Below are 26,885 nucleotides of genomic sequence, written 5' to 3'. Positions count from 1 at the left end.
TGAGATCCGTTATAACGAGACGTGATAAAGTGCGCGCGTACCGAGCGAAAATTCAAAGTCGATTTTCTCGAAAACAAAGCCTCGAACGAAAAATTTTTATTCTATATTTTCGACTTCTTTTTTCGCGTAGAATCACCCCCTTTCCGCTTGTACCACCAGTTATCAGCCACCCTGTATAACATGTTTAACGAAGTATTTTTATATTAACCCCTTAACCTACAACTACGGGCATAGCCGGTAGTACGATGATCTTGTTTACGTTTTCGGCCCAAAATTCTCGAGCGTAAATCGTAGGTTAAGGGGTTAAGTGTAATTAAGAGTATTAGTTATCACTAATATCAGTAACAACCGATGATGGTCAAGCATAACCAGAAAAAATTGTCGCCATCGATAACCGAATAACCAATTTCATTGTCGGTAATCAAAATAAAATTCTGGTCATGGGTAATGATTACTGGTAGGCAAAAGAAATTTTATTCAGTCATTCATATTGGTTATTTATAATAAGGTCGATTAAAAATTAATATCTTTTAACCACTTTATTTTTTGCGAAATTTCTTTGATGAAATTTATTGATAACTCGTTGTTATTTAAATAAAAATTAATTTTTATTCATGACTTTTTCCTAAATAATGCATAAAAGAACTATTATTTTGAATAAAACAATTTTTTAATTTTTCGCTGTAATTTTATATATATTAATTTTTTAATAACTTTATTTTATATTATATTTTTATGAGAAGGCATTCTTTTGCTGCAAAAGTAGTAAATCAAGAAAATATTGTAACAAATTATTTTATATTAATACCCTCTATAAGTAGATAACATAAAAACTATCATTTCGAGATACCACACGAACATAACTCACCATATTACCTTATATGAAATAGTACAACTCAAAGTAATGTAAATTTCAGAAAATTATACTACTCGATCAATTTAAATTAAATTCGTTATCAGTTTTATTACAAATAATTCTAAAATCCAATGTCTGGTTAAACTGAACAAATCGATAAGTTTTACAACATCAGCTTGATTTTAAAAAGCTTTCCAATTTTAAATGTATTAAAAATCGGCGAGAAATAATAATTTGTATGTATTACGTTCATTTTAAAAAACGGATATTGCCAGAACTCTGCACATAAATTTTTAATATGTAATACCAACATACATACAATGCATATTTCCTACATGGTAGAAAATAAAAACCATGTACTGCTAGGCTTAAAATGCGAAATCAAAATTAAATTAGTAATCACCGATTAAAGGAACAGCAGCGTTTCGTACTATCGACGTTACTGAAAAGTACAGTAAAATTTGGAGCTGCAACGAGCACTCGTGTATGAGCAATCAAGCGTAAAATGCAATTAAGAGATAACGATGCATATAGACCTTTATAACGAGACTTTTTTCAAAAGATTGACAAGCGAATAAATGAATAGTTGAAGTAATGGGTTGTTGACTGATGTTACCTTCCAAAGTTTCAAGAGCTACTCCATTATTCAATGCCAAATCTTAATCAGTCCACGCTACCCTCAATTTTCAATGATTAATTCGAATCAGTCCATTATATTCTTAATTCGTTCCTGTGAAAGAAGTTATCGTCAATCAGAATCAATGGTCGTTTTGACAGTTTTTTTTTTCTTTCTTAATGGTTGCAGTAATAAAGGAGGGTGGTAGGGAATGATCAATTTTTATGTAACTCAAGCACCAAAAATATTTATAGAACATCATTCTACAGGTTCCAAGAAATTATTAAAGCACAATCTTTTATCGGTAATATGATGGAAAAGTTGTAAAAAGGGCAATTGAAGTATGAAGTGATCAAAGCAAAAATTTGATAATCCTTAAATTCAAACGATCGTAACTTTGTAACAAATGGGATGAAACTCAAAAATTCAAATGCTATTTTATAGATAAAAGTTGATGTTTATATTGTACGACAAAAATAATTGACAAAAATATTTTTGAACATTTTTAGAAAGCAATAAACTATGATAACAAATAGCGGTGCATCTATTCGAAGAAATATGTTTGTAATTGTACTGTGACCTACCTAGTAAAGCAAAATATAATATTTTACACATAACGAAGAGTTGTTACATTGTGTTTTTTTCTTTACATGACAGTGTACTACTATTTCCTACCATCCTCCTTTGATCGACCCAGATCGTTCGTTTCTCGAAACAAATATTTATGAAAACTATGTATACCTATGATGAAAACTTTTTATAACTTTTTTACAAATTTAACGGAAATTTGTGGGATTGCAGAATGACGAGAGGAAACACAGTACATACAGTATCCTAGTTTATAAAACAAACGTGTGCTTTAAAATGATTAAAAATAATATTTCCATATTTGAAGTAAGTTTAACATACGTATAGGCACGTATTAGAACATTCTTCATCTATGTACATAAAGACTGTTTGGTGGACTTAAATATTACCATTATTTTTAATAATGATAGTAAACAATAATAAAAGTTATATATAATTACAAAAAAAATGATAGATCCTTTATAGTAAAGGCGTAGGCGAAAATATTTGTTAATAAAATTGTAAATTTTTGAGTCAATAAGAGTGATCGCCTGAAGCAGCTCGTTATATTCGAATGTATTTGAGAAACTTGATCATCAGGCGACTAAAAGTTGGTTTTTTAATTCCTTATATTTTCTGAGATATTAAGGTGACATTAGGTTTTTCAAATGGTATCGTATATGTATTTTCAACAGTAGTTGATTCAGCTGGACATTCTTTACACAAAGGCATTAATATATTAATATCGAAAAACCATTAGTTTACCAGATATTTCAATGTCTCAAATTTAACACATACGAGACAGATGACATAGCATATGTATATACAATATCTGGCCGCAATGACCGACGACAACACATGTATGTCATCAGTATTTTCAGTCAATTCCCAAACAATAGTCACAAGAACACTGGCCACAGAGATAATTCGGGTAACAGCGTTTGGAGAATAACAAGTTTGGAACAGCGTTTCAAGACTATTATAATATTAATATGAAATATTCAAGATTTATGTCACTTTAAACAATTCTTTTTTAACTGATGTGTAAATACTCAATTCCTTACTTCGATTACGATGGAAGTATATTTAGATAAAATCTAACACGGGGTTTCAAAGTTTAAACATAGCTATACATTTCACAAAAAACACCTTCAAAAACTGAATATGCGGGTGAATGTTAAGTGTACACGGAACGGTGTGGTTCTGCTGTGCGTCTTGTGTGGAGAGCTGAGTGCAAGATATGAAAAGATGAAAACTTGAGATTGGCGTGTCTAGAACATGGGGCAAGCGGATTTGTCAAGTATTCTCATCTTTGGTTACGGGTGCTTTCCTGAGCGTAAATTTAGCGCTATACAGTACCCGGGCACCCCTAGGGCCATAGGGGTTGGGGTTACGCCCAACCAGCGCACAAGACACCCAGTACCTTGCTACCTGGATTAGCTCAGGGACTGTCGCTCATCTCAGGTCGAACGGGGCGCTTTCTAAGCCCATCCGTCTCTCCATGACGGTTCCGGAGCAGGTGGGACGCTGCTCACCCGCCGAAGGCCATTCGGGGGAGCCAATACCCCTTAAATCGGCTCACTTGCCAGCATCTTGGCCATCAACCACTGCCACCACGAGTCCAAACCTATAATTGGTCGAACAGAGGGGTCGCTACTCCCTCCGGGCTTACACTCGACTCCCGTGGTACCATCCTAAGTCATTGTGGTGGGACTATCGTGTGGATGTACGGCCACGTCACTACCAGCCGGCGACCTGATAATCCCAGATGGGACTCACGTAAACGGGGGCCTCAAGTTACAAAGTACCCGGGAACTTATCCCGACGGTCCCATCCTTGGCATCAGGATCGTGGGTGCGCTACTACCCAAGTTCACGTAGAGAGAGTATAACCGTACTTAAACACCTTACACTCCCAGCGACCTTCCCTGCGGTGTACATAGAGGACTCACGTAAGCGGGTCGCTTGTCCCGACGGTCCTCCCTGGCTGCGGGAACTTGGGTTTGCCAGCCCCCATAGACTTACATAAGCAAGTCCTCCGTGCGGGAGGATTTGTCGGTCAGAATTTTCGATGACGAGGCAAGGGCAGCGATCATCGTTGCTAATTTGTAGAAAAAACTGGTAAACAAAATGAAAACTGATCGCCGCCAAACTGAAGGTCACTCGCAGGTACGGAACGTAGCTTCAAAATAAGGGAAAAGTAAGGGACTCGATGGCAAATACTAAACCTCATGGCAGATAGATGGAATCAGAAGAAATAACGGCTAGTTTTCGACACGTAGTAACGGCTGCTTGGAGATTATTGCTGGTCCGAGTGAATAAGTTGAGGAAAGCGTAGAAAGAGAAACAGAAAAAGGCATATGGCAGCTTTAGAATATTAGAAACGGCCATTCTCGAAAGGTTGTTGATGAAGAATGGATGAAGAAATGAACGAGTGTGTAATGACTGGGTGCGATACAGAACTGGTACATGTGCAAAATATTATGAAATTAATATTTATTTTATGTCCTTACCGAAATTGTTCGGCAAATCTAAACATTTACCACGGACAACGACCCGCGGTAAATATTACAAGTTTCATGTATGGTCGTAATTATCGCGTTTTTATTTGTTCAGACGTTGACTGACAAGTCGATGAACGAGGATCAACGAGTTGAGCAGCAAGTTTGCACACGCATACACGTATTACAAATCCTTTTGTTTCAACTTACACGTTATCGCTGCTCTCTTCTGCTAATATTGAAATAAAATGAGTATAAAGGAAAGATTCTATGAATTACTGTTCGAGACAGTACGGATTGAAAAGTAACCACGATCATATAAACAGGTCTCGACACATATACACCGAAACATAGAGAAAAACCGAGTCGAAAATTGAGTCGTCAGAAATCAACATGGAGGACAAAAAGCTTCTTGTTCTGCGCGTGTGTGACGTGCTATGAATGTCTCAGGCAGAGACAACGAGACTTTATTCATCTCTGTCTTTCTGGCAGAACGACAACCTCCTTATCTTTCATGTTGCCCTGTCACTATTTAGCATTCGGACAATTATCCCTAGTCAGTACTAAAATCTGAAATTATACGATCGTGATCCAAAACAATACATTGTTTTTAAATTTGCTCACGCGTGAGATTGCTTTCGAGTAGATTCTTTCGAGCGGGCGAGCAACACGTACATAAGTATACATATGTCGTGTTAATATTGCGCACGTATGGGTAAAAATAATATTTGTGTAATGTAACGAGGTATAATAAAATTGTCCAATATGAGATTTTTAAAAAATTAATACCTCTCGAATGAGAACACCTTTATTAAAAATCACTACACGTTTTAAAAGTATAATATGTCTTTTCTTGAAACCTACTGGAAAATATTGAGTTTTTTCATAACAAAATAAAAATGGTAAAGATGATAAAAAAGCACAAATTAAAAATTGGCTTCCTAATATGAAATCCGTATGTCTGTTTTTTTTTTTTTTTCTTTCTTCTTCGCACGTTGGGCATATGAAATCTACTTTTTGAGCATTGCAATTTTGGTGGGCTTTATTACGTGCATCTGAAGAGTAGAAACCTGTGCAAATAAAACATTCTGCATCACAATATTCTTCATAATCACTTTAATCATTCAGAAAAGAGTTTTCCTTCACACTCATCAGTCGTGTTCTTTTTACGCGTCCTCTTTTAGTGAACTTTTTGAAATAATCTTTTGTTTTGGACCATCTCTTTCCCGCAGTTCCTTCTGTGATTGACGAAGGCTATTACAAATAAACAATTCAAAGAGCATTTGCTGTATATCCGATCTCAGCAAACCAAAATATCCACTATTCATATCAAGACAGCTAGTGTTGATGAGCTTACATGACGTTCGGGAATTCATGGGCATAACAAAATCTATAACCCACAGCATGTTCTCTAACCGCTTAAAACCGCTAATATCATTTTATTTTTGCCCATTGTTTGTGCTTTTTAACGAAATACACTTAACACGTTCACGCCGGCGTGCACCACCGGTGGCTCACACTTGAATATTCCATCGGACGGTGCGTATCACCAAAAACTTAGTTGGTTTAGCAACTAGAAAAAATTGCTATATAGTTGAAAATTTAAATAATAGAAATTTAACGTATATTAATTGAAAAAAAGTAGGATTTATTTAAAAACATAATTTAATAATATAAACTTATTATAAACCTGAATACGAGCGCCGCGTCATGGCGGGAAACACAAATAGCAGCACCGGTGTGAACGTGTTCAAACAAAATTGGATATAATATTACATCATAATGTTGCAATTGTCACATAATGGAAACTTGCAAGTGTTCTGTATTCGAAAACAATAACATGATGGCTATTAAATAGCTTCAAGCTTAAGACTTCGTTATTTAATAATTAAAAAAGCAGTAAATCTTGAACTTGCATGCACTATACGGCAGTATTTATGAAAATGATTATTTACTTAACATCTTGAAACTATTTGTAACTTTATTGAATCATCTGAAGAAAACTTTCTACAACGTATTGCACAATATACTCTACCAAGACACGTAATTGATTTAAACGACTATGTACGGAGCAAACAACTGGTAAACGGATTATTACGCGACAAAACAGCTTCGCTACAGGACATTCGAGAGTTCTGTACCAAAGATAGCTAGGATCTCATATTAGAGAACTCGTTTTATTGCAATAATACATGCGATTCCATGTCTCTACATAAAACTTCTGATATTGGCTGCAGCTTAGCAGAAAACGTTAAGATTTGCCAATTAATTTCACTAAAAGTACGAAAGAAATATTGATTTCATAGCATTTTGGACTTATATCGATATTGGTTGGTAAATCATAAGATTTACCGGGTAAACCTGACTTCAAAAAATGCGTTTTACGAGTTATCACTATGAAAATGTTGCAGACACACTCCTCGACAAATTATAGAAATATTATTTATTTATCTTCACAATAAGAAAGAGACTAATTACGTCGCTTTTTCTCGTTTGTGTGCCACTAAACTGTATCTTGCAAATACGCCCTATGACTACTAAGTTATGTGCTGACTAGAAGAGTGATTTACCAGGGTTAAGAAATAAAGACGTAAGAACTTGAGCCTATTTTATGAGCATTATTCATCTTGTTCATATATTTCATTTGATTACGTTCAAAAGCAGCTTTTCGCTTCTTGCGCAAAACATACCAGGTATGTAACTATGAAACCGGAATTTGCCTATAGATGGCCCTAGCTGATAATGTAGTTATCACTAAACTGCGTCATTGATGCCAAAAGTCTTTGTTGACATCTCACAAACATTTTCGACTCAGAACAATACAAGTTTCATACAACAGCATAGTTTGTAATAGCGTTGAACATGTCAAATTTTGTGTCTGGAAACTACGATTTGCGGACAGCATTGATTTTCTGTTACCATTTGAAGAAAACTGCTGCAGAATCGCATCGAATGCTTGTCGAAACTTACGGTGAGCATGCTCTTGGTAAATCACAGTGCTTCGAGTGGTTTAAAATATTCAGAAGTGGCAATTTTGACGCGATGAACGAAGAACGTGGAAGACCACCGAAAAAGACCACCGAGCTGTTAAAACCTGGCGAAACCGTTAATACCGAGCGCTACCGACAACAAATGATCGATTCGAATCAAGCTTTGCGTGAAAAACGACCAGAATATCAAAAAAGGCAACACAAAGCAATTTTGCTTCGTGATAATGCACCATCGCATACAGCAAAACCGGTCAAGGAAACGATCGAAGCGTTCAGTTGGGAAATATTTTCGCACGCGGCTTACTCACCAGACTTGGCTCCATCCGATTACTATTTATTTGCGTCGATGGGACACGCACTTTCTGACCAGCATTTCACTTCTTACGAAAATGTACGAAAATGGCTCGATGACTGGTTTGCCTCAAAAGAGCGACAGTTTTTTTGGCGTGGCATCCACCAATTGCCAGACAGGTGGAAAAAATGTATAGCTAGCGATGGCCAATACTTCGGATAAAATATTTTTAATCATTTTCATACAATAAACGTGTATTTTCTATACAAGAATTCCGGTTTCATATTTACATACCTGGTACTTCTTCGAATTGCGTTACTTTCCACGCAGTGGTGCGACGTAAAATAAAATAGCGAGTTCTAAACATGAAGGTATTTCTTTTCTACTCTATTTATTTAAAACTCGCGGTTACTGTGATATTCGAATTCGTTGTTATGTTATATTCGATACTTGTAAAGTGGTAAAAAATTAGATAGTAAATAGAACACTTTGTGAATCTGCATTATTAAATTTTCACTCTGGTTTTATGGTCATAAGACCTTCATTCAGTGATTTTAACATTATCGTTGTCAAAACTTGGGTCGAAAAGCAAGTAAACAACAAAATATACTGCGATGGTGATTCAGCTTTGATCGGGATTTAGCTTTGTACGGATCATACATATAAATATACATACGTATATTATTGTTAATACTTTTATATCCAGAATTCGTGGTTCCATCGGATTCGACTATAAGAAGTAAAAGTTTTATTAGAAGAAAGAAGAAATAAGATTACTTTTTAAGGTTTGATTTATATTTCTATAATTATTACAATTTAACTACTAATTTTATTACAATTAGACTTGTAATGATGGTTTTTCATATACAGGGTGGAGCATGTAACTGGGACCACTTTGGTTACTGTGTAATGATTTTAGTGAAAATGTTTTAGGTGAAAGTTAAATAGGTTGCAAACGGTGGCGGGGCAGCTAGCTACGCCCGTTAAGGCCGAAGAGTCCTGTTTTGTGCGAAGAGTCCTGTTTTGCGACCCGAAGAGTCCTGTTTTGCGACCAAGTTTCAGGACAAAAAGTCAACCAAAAACAAAATTACATAAAAGCTCCGCTCCCCAGCGGCTTAAATCCAAAGAATAGATTTAAAATCACAAAAAATGTAAAACGCCGACACATAATATAGTTTGGCTACGTCGTACCGTCGCGTATCGGTACTTTTGCCTAACACACCTTATCGAAATTCATAGTTTATTGTGAATACCCAATATGTATTAAAAATTGTATCTTGGTAAATAAACTCTAAAAAAAAAAACGCCCGTTAAGGCCCCGATCGGAAGATGATGCGTCGCGAGTTCGAATCCTCGCTCTGGATATATTTGCAAAGGATAAAAAACCAAAATCTCCCTTAAAAGTAATACACGACAAGCAAGCAGGATCCCTTGCATGTTGTGTTGTACTTTCTGCGAGTGCTTGGTAAGCATACCAGGGCCGACGATATCACTGGCACTGGTCTACCGTCTCGCCCGTGGAGGTTTTAGCCGGTAAGAATCCGGCACTACCTTGACCGCCCTGTTCCCTGCTTGCAGGGCGTGAGGTGAGATGTCTATGAAGATTTCCTCCACATAAAAAAAAGACTTGTTTGCTAAGGAGGCTACGTAGGATGACCGCCATCATAATCGTAAGGGGATACCGGACGATATCGTATGCGTCGGCGACTGTCCTGGCGGAGTCTCCTCCGTTCGAGCTCCAGGCTTTGGCGCTCCGACGGGTGTACGAAAACCGGGGGGGGGGGCTGGGCTCAGGCCGAGACTCTCGCCCCAGACGTTCGGGGGGAAAGCTAGGCAAGAGGTGTGGGAGCGGTGGCGCTCCGACCTACTCGCCGAAGATCAAATCCGTAGCCACCGAGCCGTTAGATCGGCCTTCCTAAATTAGGTGGCTTGGAGGGACCGCGGAGGGTTCCCGCTATCCTTCCGGATGACACAGGTGCTCGCAGGACATGGAGTATTTGGGAAACGAACACTTGTCACCATCGCGGAGACTGCGAGGACACGGCCCAGCACACGCTGGAGTTTCGTCCGGCGTGTGAGCCCCCCCCCCCCCCCTGTCGTATTCTGCGACTAGCGATTAACGAGAGTTCAGGCCCCTCGTCAGTTGTGAAAGCAATGCTGAGGGGGCAACAAAAGTTCCTCGCAGTTCGCTCCCACTGCGAGGGAATAATGCTCGTAAAGGATCGGAGAGAGCGGGAGACGGTGTGAACATCCCACCGTTGTAGGGTTCTGCTTCGAAGGGCGGCCCTACGCCGGCCTAGGTGGTCATAGGGACTGACACACCGAGGAGGATCTGGGATCTCCTCAGACTTGCACGACGGCCCAGGGGATAGCGTTGAGAGGGGTGGCCCTCCCAATGCTCAAACTAACCTAGGAACGACTCCCCCAGAATGGGAGAAGACTCAGGAGTGCTCCGGCAGTAATTCGGAAGAGGTCCCAGGGCATCCCTGTTGAGCATCAGGCGGACCACCGTGGGGTTTAGTCGGTAAAGTCCGACTTCCCAGTAGCGGCGGGTGTCTGTGAGGATTTCCCACGTATAAAAAAAGAAAGGATTCCAAGGGGAAGATAATTTGACATTTTACATATAGCAATTCTTCTGAACATTCTACGTCAAAAAGTATCGAGGCACAATATCAAAAAACGGGCAAAGATTCCCGAAATATTTCAACTTAAAGAATGAGATACAAAGTTCTAAAATATCTCACAAATTATTGATTTTGCCGGCCGAGAGTGCCACGGAAATTTGATTATACTTCTTAGAGAGACTATTTTAGTTCGTAACATGTTTAAACTTTGCCTGTGTAAATTTTTATAAAGTTAAAGAGTTAAAGAATTCCGATAAATTAAAATACAACGCGCGGGTATATAAATTAATTAGAAGTATGCATACAAACTAGCATAGAATGTTTATCAACTATCTAATGAGAAACGAATTAACTTGTTAAGTACAAATACAGCAAGTATTTATCCGGGTTCTATGATCCGAACATAATGTTTCCCAGTAATGGATGTCTTTTCCCATTTCAAATAAGTACATATTTTATTACTGCAATTTTGGTGTAATAGTGTACATACAATGTATTGTTTCCTTTATTCGATCGAGTGAACTCCAATTATAAGAATTTAGTATGAAACTAATAGCGTTCTAGCTATGGAAACAAAATACGACGTAATTAGAAAACTGGAAAGTGAGGCAAGTACAACAGAATTAGCAAAAGTACACGATGCTGTTAAAGGCAGAGTTATACACATCAAAAAGCAGAAACATGATATTGAAAATTATCTAAAGCACGTAGATTGCAGAGATGCTGGCAACAGTAGAGAAACCTTAAATACACCTTGATATATATAATAAGAACGATTTCACAAAACTGGAAACAGCAAACGAAAGTAACAATGGAAAGGTGCCTTGTCATACAAAAAGAATGCAACTGTACGTTTTAGTTACTTATGTTGAAAAAATTATGTGACTCGACAGCCGAAAGGATACGAGATCCATAAATATTTAAGAAATCCGTCGGTTAATCTCAATCCGTATTTGAATAAATGAAATGTCATATCGGAAAAGTGATGATTCTATATTAATACCTTGTTAAATTCCATTATCCGAGCAGATTTGTCTCTCCATTAGTTCGGGTAAAGAAGGCTCTTTTAAATCAAACGTAGTTAGGATACGAATGGAGTCGCTAGGCATATTTTGACATTTACGATTTTGTATTCTAGCAGACATTAGCTTTTAGAAAAATAGAAAAATCGCAAGAGAAATAGATGCAAAGAATGGGAGAGGGCGAAAGACGGGGAGTAAAGAATCGGAAAGACGCGATTGATTTATGGTAACAAGAGGCCGCGAAGCGTGGTAAGTGGGCTATTTTTCAATGAACTCAAGGGAGAGAATGAATTCTCTCGGGGAAATGGAATTTTGAGCGGTTCGTGCTCGTTTCAACGGCATATCAAAAGCCACGGCTGGCCGTCATACGTGCCTCAGTCACCCTTCGGTGATTTCGCGGGTATTTCGATACTTCGCAGGCGAAAAAGAGAGGATAGAGGAGAGAACGACACGAACGATGGAGCACCGTAAGTTATGACTTTCGCCTCGGTCCTCCTGCCACAGCACTTTCCACTACCTCTATGAATGTATGCATGAGATACGAACTTTACGCTTTATGCATTGAACGCACTGGTGATAAGGAGTCAGCGATGCTGCCACCACGCCACAGAAACTATATCGCTTAACGCTTGAAACCGCTGTCATAGATAGATACGTTTTATCATCTAATCGGCTACATATTCATACTCTCGACACTAATATCCGTGTATGCTCTTAACTATTTGAGCTTATTACAATTTTCTAACCTAAATTTCTAAGAATAAACTTCACCCACTTAAAATAAAATATCTTACATTATGATTCCGTTTCTATACTGAGCGTACAACGTTGTATCGTATTTCCTGCAATTTCCGGACACGTAACAAAAAGTCTTTTCAACCGTAATTTAATGCTGTCGAGTGTACTACAAATGACGATAATACTCATAAACGAATACTCTGTTTTAATTAATCCAATACTAGGAGTACAGTACACTTTATTTCAACGTCGTTCAAATTGCATATCGCCTTCCTCGAAGAGTGTAATGTTATAAGAGTGTAATGTTTGCAGAGGTTTGAATGTTACTAGAGTGACTGGATGTACAACTCTTGCCTGTGCCTTCAATCAGTCTCAATCATTTCTTTCAGTCTTGATAGCAAGAGAAGCAAAAAGATGCGGAAGAAGTTGGAAAAGGAACATTTGTAGCGTTTATGGTGATGCTGCTATTAGTGAACGTGGCATTTGAAAGTGGATTAAATGGTTTTTAAACGGAGATTTTCGCGTAATCTGAATTCTTTTAACACAAAATGGAAATTTACAAAGCAAAGAAATATATTAAGTTGTCCCAAAAGGTTCTTTCGTTTCATAAGAAAGTAATAGATGCACAACGTTTATTGTTTTATATTATTTCATTGAATTATGTATTTTGTTCTACTATATAGATTATACTTATATAGAACAAAAAATGTGCATCTATTATTTCCTTATAAAACGAAATTTGTGAAACAACCGAATATAAGTTAGCAGAAAGACGGCAAAAGCTCATTGATCAAATATACTTCGTAAAAGAAATTGGCAGAAAAAGCGGACTTAATACACAACATAATATTCTAACGAAAATCAATTGTGCATATATACAGATTGTCCCGCGTAACCTGACACTATTTGCTTGCCATTTCGCGGCATGTAACAATAAATTTTCCGAACCAAGCTTTAATGGTGTACAAATAATGATAACAAAATTTTGCGAAAGCAAGCTCACCTTGGGCAACATAAATAGATCTTTACGGTAAATTCAATAAGCATATCACATGATATTTTTGCAAACTCTGTGCCAAGTTTACAGTAAACGTTATTTTGACGTTTGTTCAAATTGCAACCATCATCCGTAATAGCATTCCGCTCTTTTACAGAAGTTCTAGTAATTCTCTTAAAAATTCTTAGTAATTCTCTTTTTCTGAAACGTAAGTACAGTAGAAGTTCATTTATTCGAGCCTTGTCTATACGCATCAATTTTTATTTACCGTCAGTTATACAAGGTGTCCCAGTATTGATGGTACAACCGTGGAAAGGGCGATTGCACACGAGAAAATAAGTTGAAAGTATGGAATGAATCTCTTTCATTGGGGATTGTTTTAAAGAAAATTGACTTTGAATGTCCTCCGATTGCGCATGCACTTGACTTTACTTTATCCATTTATGTAGAAACATATTAACACGATATTATGTACACTTGTTATTGTACACGTTATAGCCTGTTATTATCTTTTGATTTCGACTGTTAGTTTCTATTTGTTGAAGTGGTCACTACTTATAAGAAAACTCTACATTTGGTCTTTTTAGTTTCTCAAGCACTGAAGCCATCGACAGCGCGTAGACAAAAGACTGCGACGAAGTCAGACCATAAACAGTAGACAAGCGACGTTGGCTTCGGGGTTTTCAGTTATTGGGTAACACAGCTAGCGTGCGGATCTGGACCAGCTCAAATTGTATTCTTACTTATAATTACACTTATATTTAAATATATTTTCTGCCTTACAATTTATCCACTAGTTTTCTCTGATTACACATCGAATAACCTCAACACTATTAATCCGTCATAACGATGAGATACAGTAATCGAGAACACGTGGATATGCTCTTGCGTTAGATGGTAACGCGTCTGCTGTCGCTTGTTTGCACCGTGAAGAATATCCGACTCGACGTTATCAAGATAGAGGCGTGATTCAAAGGATAGAGCACAGTCTTCTGGAATGATCTCATTTCAGTACAATCACGAATTACGTCGGAAACGTATTCGCAGAAGAAACGATTACGAAAAGCGTAATACATAATCCTCGGATCAGTACAAGAAACCTGTCTGCACAACATGGTATTGGTAAATCGACAGTCTGTCGCATTTTAAAAGATAGTAAGATGCATCCTGATAATACACCGAGAGCGCAAGAACTAATGTCTCGTGATTTTGATCTAACGGAAACTTTTTGTCATTCAATGCTTGAGCAAAATTATACTGATTCACATTTCTTGTCGTGTGTTTTATGAACAGACGAAGCAAAATTTTCAACGTGCACAATACACGTTGGTGGTCGACTACAAATCCGCACATCATCGCGGAAACACATTTTCAAGAAACATGGAGCGTAAACATCTGAGCAGGGATAATCGAGAATGAAATTGTAGAACCTCGTTTATTCCCAAGTACTTTAAACGAAGCAGAGTATTTAAACTTCTTGCGCGAAGATCTACGTGTTTTTTTTAGAAGGCATATGTCTGGTATAAATTTCGTTTTTCAACGCGATAGAGCTCCGCCGCATTCACAAGTCAAAATCCGTTAAATGAACTATACGAATGTCGCATTGGCCGTGATGGTACGGTAACTTGAGCTCCGCGATCATTTTAGCATTTTTCACCCTTTGAGTATTATTTATGGGATCATATTAAAGGAGAAATTTATTCCGAAGGCAACGCAAGTCTTTCGCAATTAAAAGCGAGGATCATTTTGGCGTTCGAAGAACTAAGAACAGAGTGTATGCAGTACGCAGCATTTTCAACAATTTTTTGCATTAATAAAGTAAATCTTAGGCTTAGATATGACAACACCAAACTACATACTGGTAGAGGAATGCAAATTAATAGAAATGAAAGAAAAAGCACTAAAAAGAGCAGCGAGGTACGAAGAGAAAGCCCTAGAATCAAAAAAGGAATTAGTAAAGGAGTGCATAAAGGAAAGAGAGAGAGAGAGAGAATGGGGGAATGGTCAGGAAGGGAAAAGAGCAAGAAAGAGAAAGGAGGGACTAGAAGAGGTGAGAAAAGGAGGGACACAGATAGAAACAAAAGAGGAGCAAGCGGACTAAATTATAGAAGAAAGAAGAAAGAGAGAAACAGAAGAGAGGGGGAAAAGGATAAGGGAATCCAAGTACAACATACACTACAGAAACATAGCCAAAGAGAAATTACCAAAGTACTTAGAAGGGAGGATGAAGTGGAAGGACAGAAGAATACTGGCAAGATTCAGATGCGGAAACGAGACCAAAGCAAGGGAATACTGGAAAGAAGAAGGGGGAAAAAGATGCAGACTATGCAGAAGGAAAGAAGAAGACCTAAGACATGTAATAGAAGAATATGAAATAACGGGAGGACCAAAAGACATAGGAAAAACGCTGAACGAGACTGGAGAAGGTTTAGCAGAACTGAAAGCAATAATAGAGAAGGGAAGGGCAAACGACAAGAAGGAGGCACAACAAGGAGGCTAAGGACAAAAGTGGCAGTAGGTTTTAGTCATTAATTGATAATTTATAGTTCCTAATGCTTAGTTTTTAGAGGTAGAAAAAGCAAGGTAGTGCAATAGAATAGAGCGGAAAAGAGGGGAGGTAGACATGTAAGAAGGGAATGGGATGTAAGCATGTAAATCTTAAGAATTACATGCTTTATTATTACCCATAGAAAACGAAGCTCCAAATGAAAAAGATGTTAATAATAAAAGATTCAATATTTTCGACGTATTTTCTCGTGTACAATCACTTCCTCCATGGTTGCGCCATCAATACTAGGACACCCTGCATAAACTCGTAATTGAGTCTATATTATCCGAACTACGCTGGAACGTACTTTCAGTTATACGAACGCCCTGTGTTTTGTCTAAGCTGACATACAATTTAACACAATTTGCGTCGAAATTGTTGTTCAACCTCAATTATCCGAACGTCAACCTATATTATCGAAACTCATAGCAGCGGATGGTGGGGGTAGCAAGTGAGCCTCTATTTTCCGAAGTCGGTTATTTGAATTATTTTATTGCCCGACTGGTTCGGATAAACGAACTTTTACTGTAATTCTAAAATGTATCAACGAGTGACATATTATTACTTACACTACCATAAACCTAATATTGAGTTACTAGTACTACCACGTAATATTTTTTGCGTGTTAGTGCATACAGTGCTGTATGCATGTATCGTTGTATGTATCGTGCTGATTGTGTACTTTGTTTGCAAGAAAACAGAGGTTATATCGGACATTTGCCGTAATATAAAACGACTGCTGTTTTCGTTCCAATTTTTCTGTGAACAGACTGGACACTCGCAATGCGTGTGTGATTTTTCTGTAATCACCCGCGGACGGGATGATCCCAATGAGTGTGTGAAATTTGTTGTTTATGTATGATATTATTTATTAATTATTTATGGAGACAAAGAATTTAAGGGAACATTAATTCCTACTCAAAGTTATAATAAATTCTTATATATATATACTGACAATGAGGCCAATATCGCTATTGTATGACCGGTTATTCGATGACCATAAACGACGAGTTCTGCGTCGCACATGGATGTATCAGTAACACATGTATAGGCAGAATTGAATGTAGAGTATTGAGCATCTTTTATTAATTAAAATTTTACTATTCGGCATCCATCCCCTCCCTTCTCTCTGCCAACTCTTTCAAATTTCGTGTCGACCGGCCACCCAGACCTTTCGGAACTGTATTCCGATACCATACAACTTTTATACTTTAAGTGTTTTTTATATACCTAAAGTAATCTATATAATTCAGGTGAGCAATATTTTTGGTTCATATCCTACGTTTAAACATTTGTGACATGTGAGAGAGTCACGTATCGTATATGAAATGAGGTTATTTATACGTACAGAGTGCAGTGGAATTACAGAAAGTTTACAGTACAAGGCATTCCAGGATATTCGCTTCACTAAATCGTTCTCAATAAATGTCTCTTATCAATTAACAAACCTGTTAAATTTACGAATATTGCTCATTGAAACTTTGGTATAAAATGGTTTAGAAGAGATGAAATTTACTGTAGTGGGTACAATTGCATCGTTTCATACGGCGTAAAACAGAGATAAAAATGTGCTTCATTTGCAGTATTTCTTTTTACCGATTCATTCCGTTTTCCAAACAATGACTATTTCCTAAACAAGGAAATTATAAAATATGTATTATTAAAAGCATTGAATTTGCTATATTTGCAAATAGAAAATTATATATTTAAAATAAATTGTGGGTTTCGTAACCTGAGAAATCTTTGAAATTTCCACGGAAGCATTTTAGTATTTTGAATTTGCAGATAACTTTGTTTTAAATTAAACGTCCGCCCGATATATAGTATAAAGTTTAATGTAAAATCATTTCGGTTATTTTCAGCGATAGTATCAGGCATTATTTATGAAAACTTGATGATTATAATGGGAGGAGTATAATAAAAGAACCTTTGCCAGTGCGGTAAAAAAGATTAAAGATGATTAAACTTATTGGTTTCTCTTACACATACATGCGTATATCTAATTTAATAACGTTTTATAAAAAAATTCAGGAAATATAATTATTAGCTAATTCATTCTTGGTTACAAAACTAAGAATATTATTTCGAATGGCACCAGTGATAGATCGGGATTGAATGTGGTGGTCATCATTGAACAAGATAATAGAAATCTTATCTGAAATGTAAAATCTTAGCTTCGAAAAATCATTCGTTCCGAAAATGTAGATCTCAACTTATTTTTTATTGCCTCGCACGCTAGAACCTAGAAACTGGTAACATTGATCACATGTACTTACTATTACGTCGATGTCCACCACCTGAACTAGGGTTGTACAAGCTGTTTCATTCTAATCGACCAACGCACATACCTTCTAAACTATGCATTATTCGAAAAAATGTTTCAAAAAAGCTTACTTTGTTTCCAGGGAAATATTTTTTAATGGTCACATCTTTGCTTTTTTAAATGGAACTATACATTTTTTATATACCATTTTATGCATTTTTTAATTTTTTAATTCTCTAAGAAAAAGTACTGAGGCACTTGGGTCGAAAAATGATTAATTTAAAAAATTTTTTAACATTCATTTTATAAAACTTATTGTATTGTAGGATCTTTACTACAATTAATTTATTTACAATAAACGGATTAAACAGGTGTTGATTAAACAGGAAACGATGGTTGTTTAACGCGAACTGTATACAGTAACGTACTATAATTTAGACAACAAAATAGTTAATTTGCAACTCTAGTCACCACGGATCTGTCACGTAAACTTGTGACTTAGATGATAAAAACAAGAAGATTGAGCCGTAACACAACTATTAACTTTCTTTTTATCAAACTTTATTATGAATTCAATAATCACAATTGAATGTACACACTGAATTGACACGTATAAATCACAGTTCACACCGAAGATGAAGTTGACATTTAAATATTTTTTGAATTAAGCGTTTTCAGACACAAGCACCTCGACATCTTTTCTCTAAAGAGTTAAAGCTTGTATCGAAATCTCGAAAAGGCCTCCATCTAGACAAATCTGCCGGTCACGATAAAACGTCTCTCCGAAATGCAACAAGTTCCACTTGAAACATTCTTTCGAATAATGCGCAGTTTCACAGATACTTGCATGGATCGATTAAAACGAGATACACTGTGTAGGTAATACGCGAGAACAGGCCGATTTTGTAACGCAAGATGCTTACCTGAAAAGTAATTCTGAGTAATGTTATTATTCGCATTCTTACAAATGTCGTAGTTCTTCCTCTACTTGCTTCGATATTTTTCGTTTCCAACGTGTTTTACTCTATGTTGTCATTTTACTACGAACACGTCAAGTGCAAGAATGAGAAACAAGGAAACAAATAAAATATAGCCGATGGCTCATGAAATTCATGTTTAGAGAATTTCGTGGAGAATCATTTTAATAATTTTTTGAAATACTACAAAATTAACAAGGTTCAAGTAGATCGTACGATACCGTACGATAATTATATGAACCATCAGTTCATCGACCTGATTCTGTTTAATTTAACACAAAACTACTCGTACAAGTTCATTCTGTATATACTGGGAGGCGCTTTCAACACTTGTTGAACGACAAGCAGATCAAGGTATACAACATGTTTAAAATAAAATGTATAAATTTAAACAATTAGAAAAGAATTTTACTTTTTAAATTTTGAAATGTATTAAGAAGAAGAAAATAATCTTCATAATCGGGTATCATTAATTAATTGAACGTAATAATAATAATGTACCGAAAAATCTGTACATGTTGAGTATACGCGATGATCATACGTCTAATAGAATACCATTCAATCGTGGAACTCATATTAGTAAAAATAAAATCGTGGCGTGCTTATATTAGTGTCAAAATTTGAACACTTTCAAAGACTCTTTATTTGATTAAATAAATATCGGATTCATGACTTGAATCAAACGTTCTTCCATTTTTACCTCGTAATCGGTAGAGAATTGCCTACCTTGTCTTCATCAGGAATTTCTTCATCCAAAAAGTTCATCCATTTATTCGTTCGCCGCTGGCCGAATGGAAAATGCGTCGCAACGTTGATGCGATGAGTCCGCCAGGATTTTATTTTTAATAATACAAGTCCAACAATGCGTGGTATCCTATTATGCGATTACCGCGTATGCTCAACATATACAGGTTTCCTTGTATATTATTATCACACTCAATTACTTAATATCTGGCGAAGAAGATTATTTTTCTCCTTTTAGTGCATTTTTCAATGGAAACCATATTTGTTCATTTTTGAAACTTATATACTTTACTTTTCACGTATTTTCGACTGTCATCCGACAACATACATCGAACCTTATTGTGGGATGAAATGATTTTTTCAAATTCCACCTCAGCTAACTAGACAGTTACATATTTCCAATAAGACAAAATGGTAAATTTCTTGAAATTGGATTATATTATCGTCGAAAATGCGTACGCGCTTCAAATTTCAGTTTCTTAGCTGATTGGGGTGTGAGTGAAATTTTACTTACAATAGTTCAACCAGACAGGTAAACAAACAGAAAGTAAGTTACACAAGTATTATATGATATATATAAAAGTTATTAATGTAGAAATCGCAGAAGAGCTTCATTTATCGAATGCCGATGCAATAAGATGGTCTGGTCGCGATAAAGACGGTAATAATAACGATTTTACAAAAATGGAAAAGATAAACAAAGTACTAGCTGAGCAGGTACCTTTTGAAGCCGAAGCATTCGTAAAGCACTTGAATGGTTCAAAGTACAAAAAGAATGTAACTCTATGCAATTATCCATATCGAAAAAATTATACCACTTAGCATCCAAAATAATGTTGGATCTGTAAACATCTAAAAAATTTGTAAAGAATCTCTCTAAGAATTTCATATGAGAAAAGTGATTGTTTTATTATCCGAAAATTTCATTATCCCAATAGTGTTGTCTGCCTATTAGTTCAGACAAGAAAGGCTCTACTGTAATTTAAATATAGTCATGTTCGATGCCATTTTGATCGTAAGAATCTGGACAGTCTAGTTAAAACAATCTCATATAATAAAATGAAAAATATAGAAACTTTATATTTGTTATTATGGCGATTCGTCAATAATTGCGCCTGGCTTTTTCCTTTAGCGAATCGGCCCAAAGCTGTCGACATACCCGCAAAGAAGACTAAAAATAAAATAGACAAACTGGAAGATGGTATCCCGCAGGGGGTAGCCACCTACATGTTATTTAGCAATAAAGTTAGAAAAATTTATCAAATGTCCTGCTGGGCAAATTGTAAAGTCCAAATTAAAATTAAAAGAACAAAAAAAAGAATAGCTCGAAAAGCGTAGCTATTTGAAAACTTATGACCTGTTCCGACAGTGACGGAATTATTGAACATTGCGTTTAGTAGCAATAAAGGTCTATTATGCAAGGGACCACGCAATTGTTTCAAGTTATAACTCCATTACCAGATTAGTTACCGAAAATGTCAGTGGAGAAAAATGAATGCATGAAACAGTATTACATTTGTAGGACCATGTTTTATTTTAAAAGTGCAATGATGCATGTGCAATCAACAATTGCATTACTTTTTTTGCGGAAATGCATGACAGTGTTCTTTCGTCATTTTACGTACAAAAAGTACTGGTAAAAGATTTACGAGTTATCGAAATATTAAAAAAAAGTGTTTATTGAAGATGTGAAGGAGAAGTTATTCAAACGTTTCATGGCAATTTTCTACTTGTCGATATCGATGTACGTGGTCGTAACAAAAGCAGATACGTATTCGTTATTTAAAAGATAGGATTGATTCAAATCCTATAAATTCTGTAGAGAATGTAAAGGAACGGTTAATACTACGATGTACAACAATAACCAGAGATTACCTTAACTCAGTTATGAAAACAGTTGAGAAACGTTGTCTGGAAAGTTTACAGTGTAATGGGAGATTTACAGTGTTTCAGTATCTTCAATAAAGACATTCTTTCGTAATATCTCTACATTTTTTTACCATTGTCGTCCAATATATTTTTACACAAAATGACGAGGGGAATCTATCTATGTAAAAAGAAATGTAAATTTCCATATAAAAAAATAATGCAATTGTTGATTCTATATGCGCCATTGCAAACAATTCTAAAAAGAACATGGTACTGCGAATATTGTACTCTATCCATAACCATTCATACTTACTGCTCTGGTAACGGTGTTATGCCTTGAAATAATTGGACTATCCCGTATATAGGGATCTGCATTTTTCGAATCAACTATTTCACTTCATAATACCCAACAAGATTCGTCTCGATCAGCCACTGGTGTCTTTCGGAAGTACAACGAAAATTAATAACACCTTTAACTAATGTACCTTAAACTTGAAACTGTTTAAAATACAGCAGAACCTCGATTATCCGAATATTTTGTTATCCAACTGTTACATTATCCAAATATATTTCGCATGTAAAGAGTTTAATCCTTTACTAGAATTTTTATTCAGAATTGACCGCTCTACTGGCGAATAAATGGTACAAATTCATAAGAAATTAAATTTAAAGGATTGCTGTTAATTGTGGCATATGCTTGATATTTTTTGATATTTATTTATTTATATTTTAATAAGCTCTTGAATCAGAACTTTCAAACAATAAATACATAGGTTTGAAGTTCGAAATCATATAAATACAAATAATTAATATAAATATTAAATGGCTATTATAATAAGGAAAAAATTGCCTACCATAAAATACTACACATATGTTTATGTTTTTCAACCGCACCGAAAAATTTGTTTCCTTGATAGTAGTGGTTTTCCAACATATATACATAGGTTAATAACTTTTTATAAGGAATGCGTTAAAAAGTGTATAGTTCTGCCAAGAAAAATTAAATTGACCTTTGTTTGATTTCCAAAAAATTCTTTACGACGTAAAATTTCCATGTATTTTCACATTTTCTACTTTCGCCTTTCTTCCCTTCAATAGCAATTCCAATGGAAAGTAAAATACTCGTCCGCGGACATGCATTTTTCGAGGCTTTTCCCCAGACGACGCATGTTTGCCGACAATTGTCTGTCAGTGTAGACGTGATTTTTATGTTTGTCAGCGTGAATTTAGTTTCAGAAGTGTGTTGGAAGTCGAAGTGAGAAACAATAACTGCGAGTAAAATAAAGGGGAAAGGCTTGCCGGTCTCACTGATCTAACAAGTAACTTTTGTAAATTTCGGCAGAAATGCAAGTGTAGTAGGACGCGTAGCGATTTAGCCAAGCGCGGACTCTGTTAGGCAAGCGAAATTGTAATACGGTTCTGAACGTTTTTGTGACTTGTTTACTTACACAAATTTCTATCAGAGGATTTAATTGCTTCGAAATTGAAAACTAATTGTAATTCTCAACCAACATTTTCACGTATTAAATTTAGCGTTTATTTCGGTGTTTAGAATTGACTGCATATATTGCTTAACACCTTGCATCGAAAGCTGTGATTTCTATCCGTGTGAAGGGGTTCAATATCCGCAAGGTAAATAAATAAATAAGTAATCAGTAGCGTTCTAGAATATATTTTATACCAACTTTTTGCAATGCAATTTCCCGATATAATTAATGTGTCGATAACTATGTACGTTAATGGTGTCGTGTTATTAATTTCGTACAAAAATGAAACAACATAACTTCTGCAAAAGTCGATAAGAAAAATACAAATATTACATAGAAAATGAAATATTTAAAAAAATGTTACGTTGATTCCGTGATACGTTATCGACGAGTTCAGAAATTAGATTAAAGCAGAAAATATCAACCATAGAAGATTATTATTATTAAGGTTATTAAGGTTGCAATATAATTTGCATGAAATCCAATATATAAGGTGTCTGAATTTTTTTGGGAAAGACAGTAGGTTTTGTACATCTCTGGATTGGTGGAGATTTGCAAAGAAAGTCCGTACAAGATTGCCTTGGACATTGAATATCGAAGGAGAAATTTCATAAAATTTCGCGAGGGACAAACTTGCCAAAAGAACTATGAATTACGTTCTTTTGAAAAATGATGTTGAGGTCCCACTAGCTCTTACATTGATATTATTTAAGATATGTTTACATTTCACAGTAAAAAAAAAAAATGTAAATAGCGTGATATTAATGAGGAAGCACGCGAAATAGAGATATGAATTATTATATTATTATTTATATATTATTATCACATATTGTCACTATAGAGATACGATTTAGTGTTATTAACTTTTTTACAGATGGACATATGAAGGTCATGCGCAGAGGGCATACAAAGGTCAATTATGTCTATTGAAATACAATCACAATTCTTAATGTATTGGTTGTTGCATCTCGTTATTCCATATAGAAAGACATAAAATTGCTTACGCCACAGAATATTTTCATATAAATATTGCAGTATCGTAAATATAAATAATTAGTTTATTAATAATAAATGGATTAAACAGAAAACAATGGTTATTTAACATGAACTAATCGTAACAACGTATTATAATGAATTAACAACTCTCGTCAACGCAGATTCAACTCTCTCTCAACAACGCTAACAACACTATCTCGACAACGCAATTCGCATTCTCTGGCTTCTCAACTCATACTGCTGTTAATTCGTTTCTGTCCCTTAGCAACCCTTTGTCTTTTTTCTTAGCCTCATATCTTTTGTTTAAGCCCCATCATGCTTGTTTATAATTCGCACGACAGGCCCCTCGTCCACGATACTACAATATTATTAAAATAATTATGATTTGATTAAATCAGAAAATATTAACCATAGAAGATTATTATTATTAAGGTTATGTATTAACCATGAAATATTATATTGGAAGGTATGAAATATTTTTTCCTTTTGAACGTTGTTGTTGAACGATGTAACTATGTGGTCTCTTGGGCCGGATTTTGGCATGAGTGACTTAATACTGTTCGGGCCCTGATTTTTATTTTTTTAAGACTGCAGTTTTTCCAGATAATACAATTTACTTCCATAATTGTTCTCCGTGTTTATTTCGACTATCATAGTAATTAAACGTTCATAGTTTTTCATAATTTAGGAAAAAATAATCTACTAAGATAACGGATATTTAATAAGGAATACGTAAAGTGTTCCTCTGGCCAAATAAATTGCTTCCGATATCTGCATAGGATGCAGAAATAGGAAGGTGTGACGTCTCTTCCGATACTTTAGGATAGATGATTCATTTTTAATCGGGATAGACGCGACACCGTCTGCGTGGAAGTTAGCTTAACCGAAATGATATTTATAATCTTTAGGATATAAAAAAAGTTTTAACATAAATAATTATAATAACTTAAAAATTATTTATTTTCTTATTGAAAGTCTGATAATTTAAACATATTTATGAAGCTTTTGTATCTTTTCACGTTTGTTTTTATTTTATCTCTAAAATGTCGACTGAATACAAATACAAGGACTGAAATAAAAGATGAGCGTAGTGAAAAAAAGTTACACTTACATTCTAAAAGACAGAAATAACTACATATGCTGTTAATATTTAATAATAGTTAGTTAAGTTAATAATACCTTATTGTGAGAGAAGATATCACACATCATTGCAAGATTATTAGCAATAATAGATAAAAAATGTATGTAGTAACTTATGGATCTTAGAGTAAGGACAAGTAGTGATGATTTAATTTGGGTTTAGTGTAGTTTAATAAGCGATACTCAATAACAAAAACCGATTACAATATCGTCGTACGTATTATTATCACACACGCCCTGACTTCCCGATTCACACTCCGTGACCTCTCAACTCACACTGCGCTTCTCCACTCGCATTCTGGCCGTTCTAGCATCCCTTTGTCTTTTCCTAGGCCCACCACACGCGTGTTCCGCTGACGCTCGTGGCCAGGGTCACGTAGGTCTTTTCTACGAAGCTATGCACTTGAAAAGACCGATGACACATTTATGGACCCGACGGCGCCTCGGCTCTCGCGACATTGTTCATGGTTAACTCGATGTTTATTAGGCCCTTTTCCCCGATACTACATATATTTAGGCAAGGTTTATAGGTAATAAATATATATCAAAAGAAGCATCAGATATATAATTACATATAAAAGTAAGCTATTTAATAACTATGAGATATATTTCAGGCTGTGTAATTCTTCCATAAAACAAGAAACGACAGTGACAACCGAAGTCGTATCTGTCAGATACATGAGACAGATCCTTCGGGATAGGCGGGAGTGATCCTTCGAACCGTGAACAGCAGGATATAAGTTCCGTCGCCAGTCGTCTATAAGCAATGTATCGACTACGGTCGGACGAATGCAGGTCGTTTGATAAATTTTATGGAACTAAAGAAAAACACAAATATTTTCGCTCAACTACTCCATAGGTACTCTTACTGGGTTTCTATCGTCTGACGTCGATACCTGTTTCTGACAGCTAGCTCGCAGTTATTCAGTCAAGCGGCACAAGAACAAGTTACTCGAACGTGTACATTCTGCCTTCCCCTGGATGTAGCATGTGTATAACGCAAGTTTATGTAACTTAGCTACAGTTAAAAGGGTTTAAGCTTCAAGCGGAGGCAACATAAGCTCGCTATTTTCTTTATTTGTTTCTTGGTAATTCTTGGCAAACGACAGATTTTCATTTTTCGCGACGAAGGTTTATATGTGTATGCATACGTCTGACTTATTCAATTCGAAATATTTCTCGTTTGATTTGTCATTACATTTATCTATTTGTCACTTCCATATTCTGCACTATGCAATTTATGTAGGAACATGAGCGAAATTTTCGAAAACCTATCACGCCCGATTTGATCAAAATTTCGCAAATAGCTTCGTTTTATATAAAAACGATGTTTGCGAGAAGGATTTTTGATGACTTGAAAATTAAGATCTTATCGCCATGCTTTCTTCGTTAATTACAAAAGTGAGCTCCGTCGCGTTTGTTGTTGGGGAATATTTCCAAGCGATACTCATCTCCTGCACGCTTCACCGTATTTCTCGAACAATACAAATTAACCCGAAGTACAATTGAAATATATAAAATAAATTTCGAAATAAAAAGAAGTCAACCATCCGAAATAGGACCGATCCTACTGATAAAAGTTGCTTTAACAAGATCTAAACCATATTCAGTCTATAAACTACGATATATATATATTACCAAGGATCTATGATTCTACTG

The 26,885-nt window shown here is 35.7% G+C and overlaps 1 protein-coding gene across 1 annotated transcript in view; it reads right to left on the bottom strand.

Moving 5' to 3' along the window:
• DIP-lambda (Dpr-interacting protein lambda) overlaps nucleotides 1–26,885 on the bottom strand; it is a 560,727-nt gene that overhangs the window by 154,022 nt on the left and 379,820 nt on the right. The window lies entirely within an intron of this gene.

This window comes from Bombus flavifrons, chromosome 17 (assembly GCF_040668555.2).
Source record: "Bombus flavifrons isolate JBK064 chromosome 17, iyBomFlav1_principal, whole genome shotgun sequence".
NCBI classification, from domain to species: Eukaryota; Metazoa; Arthropoda; class Insecta; order Hymenoptera; family Apidae; genus Bombus; species Bombus flavifrons.
Note: the sequence above shows the minus strand (reverse complement) of the source record. Positions and strands in the feature narration are given on the sequence as shown.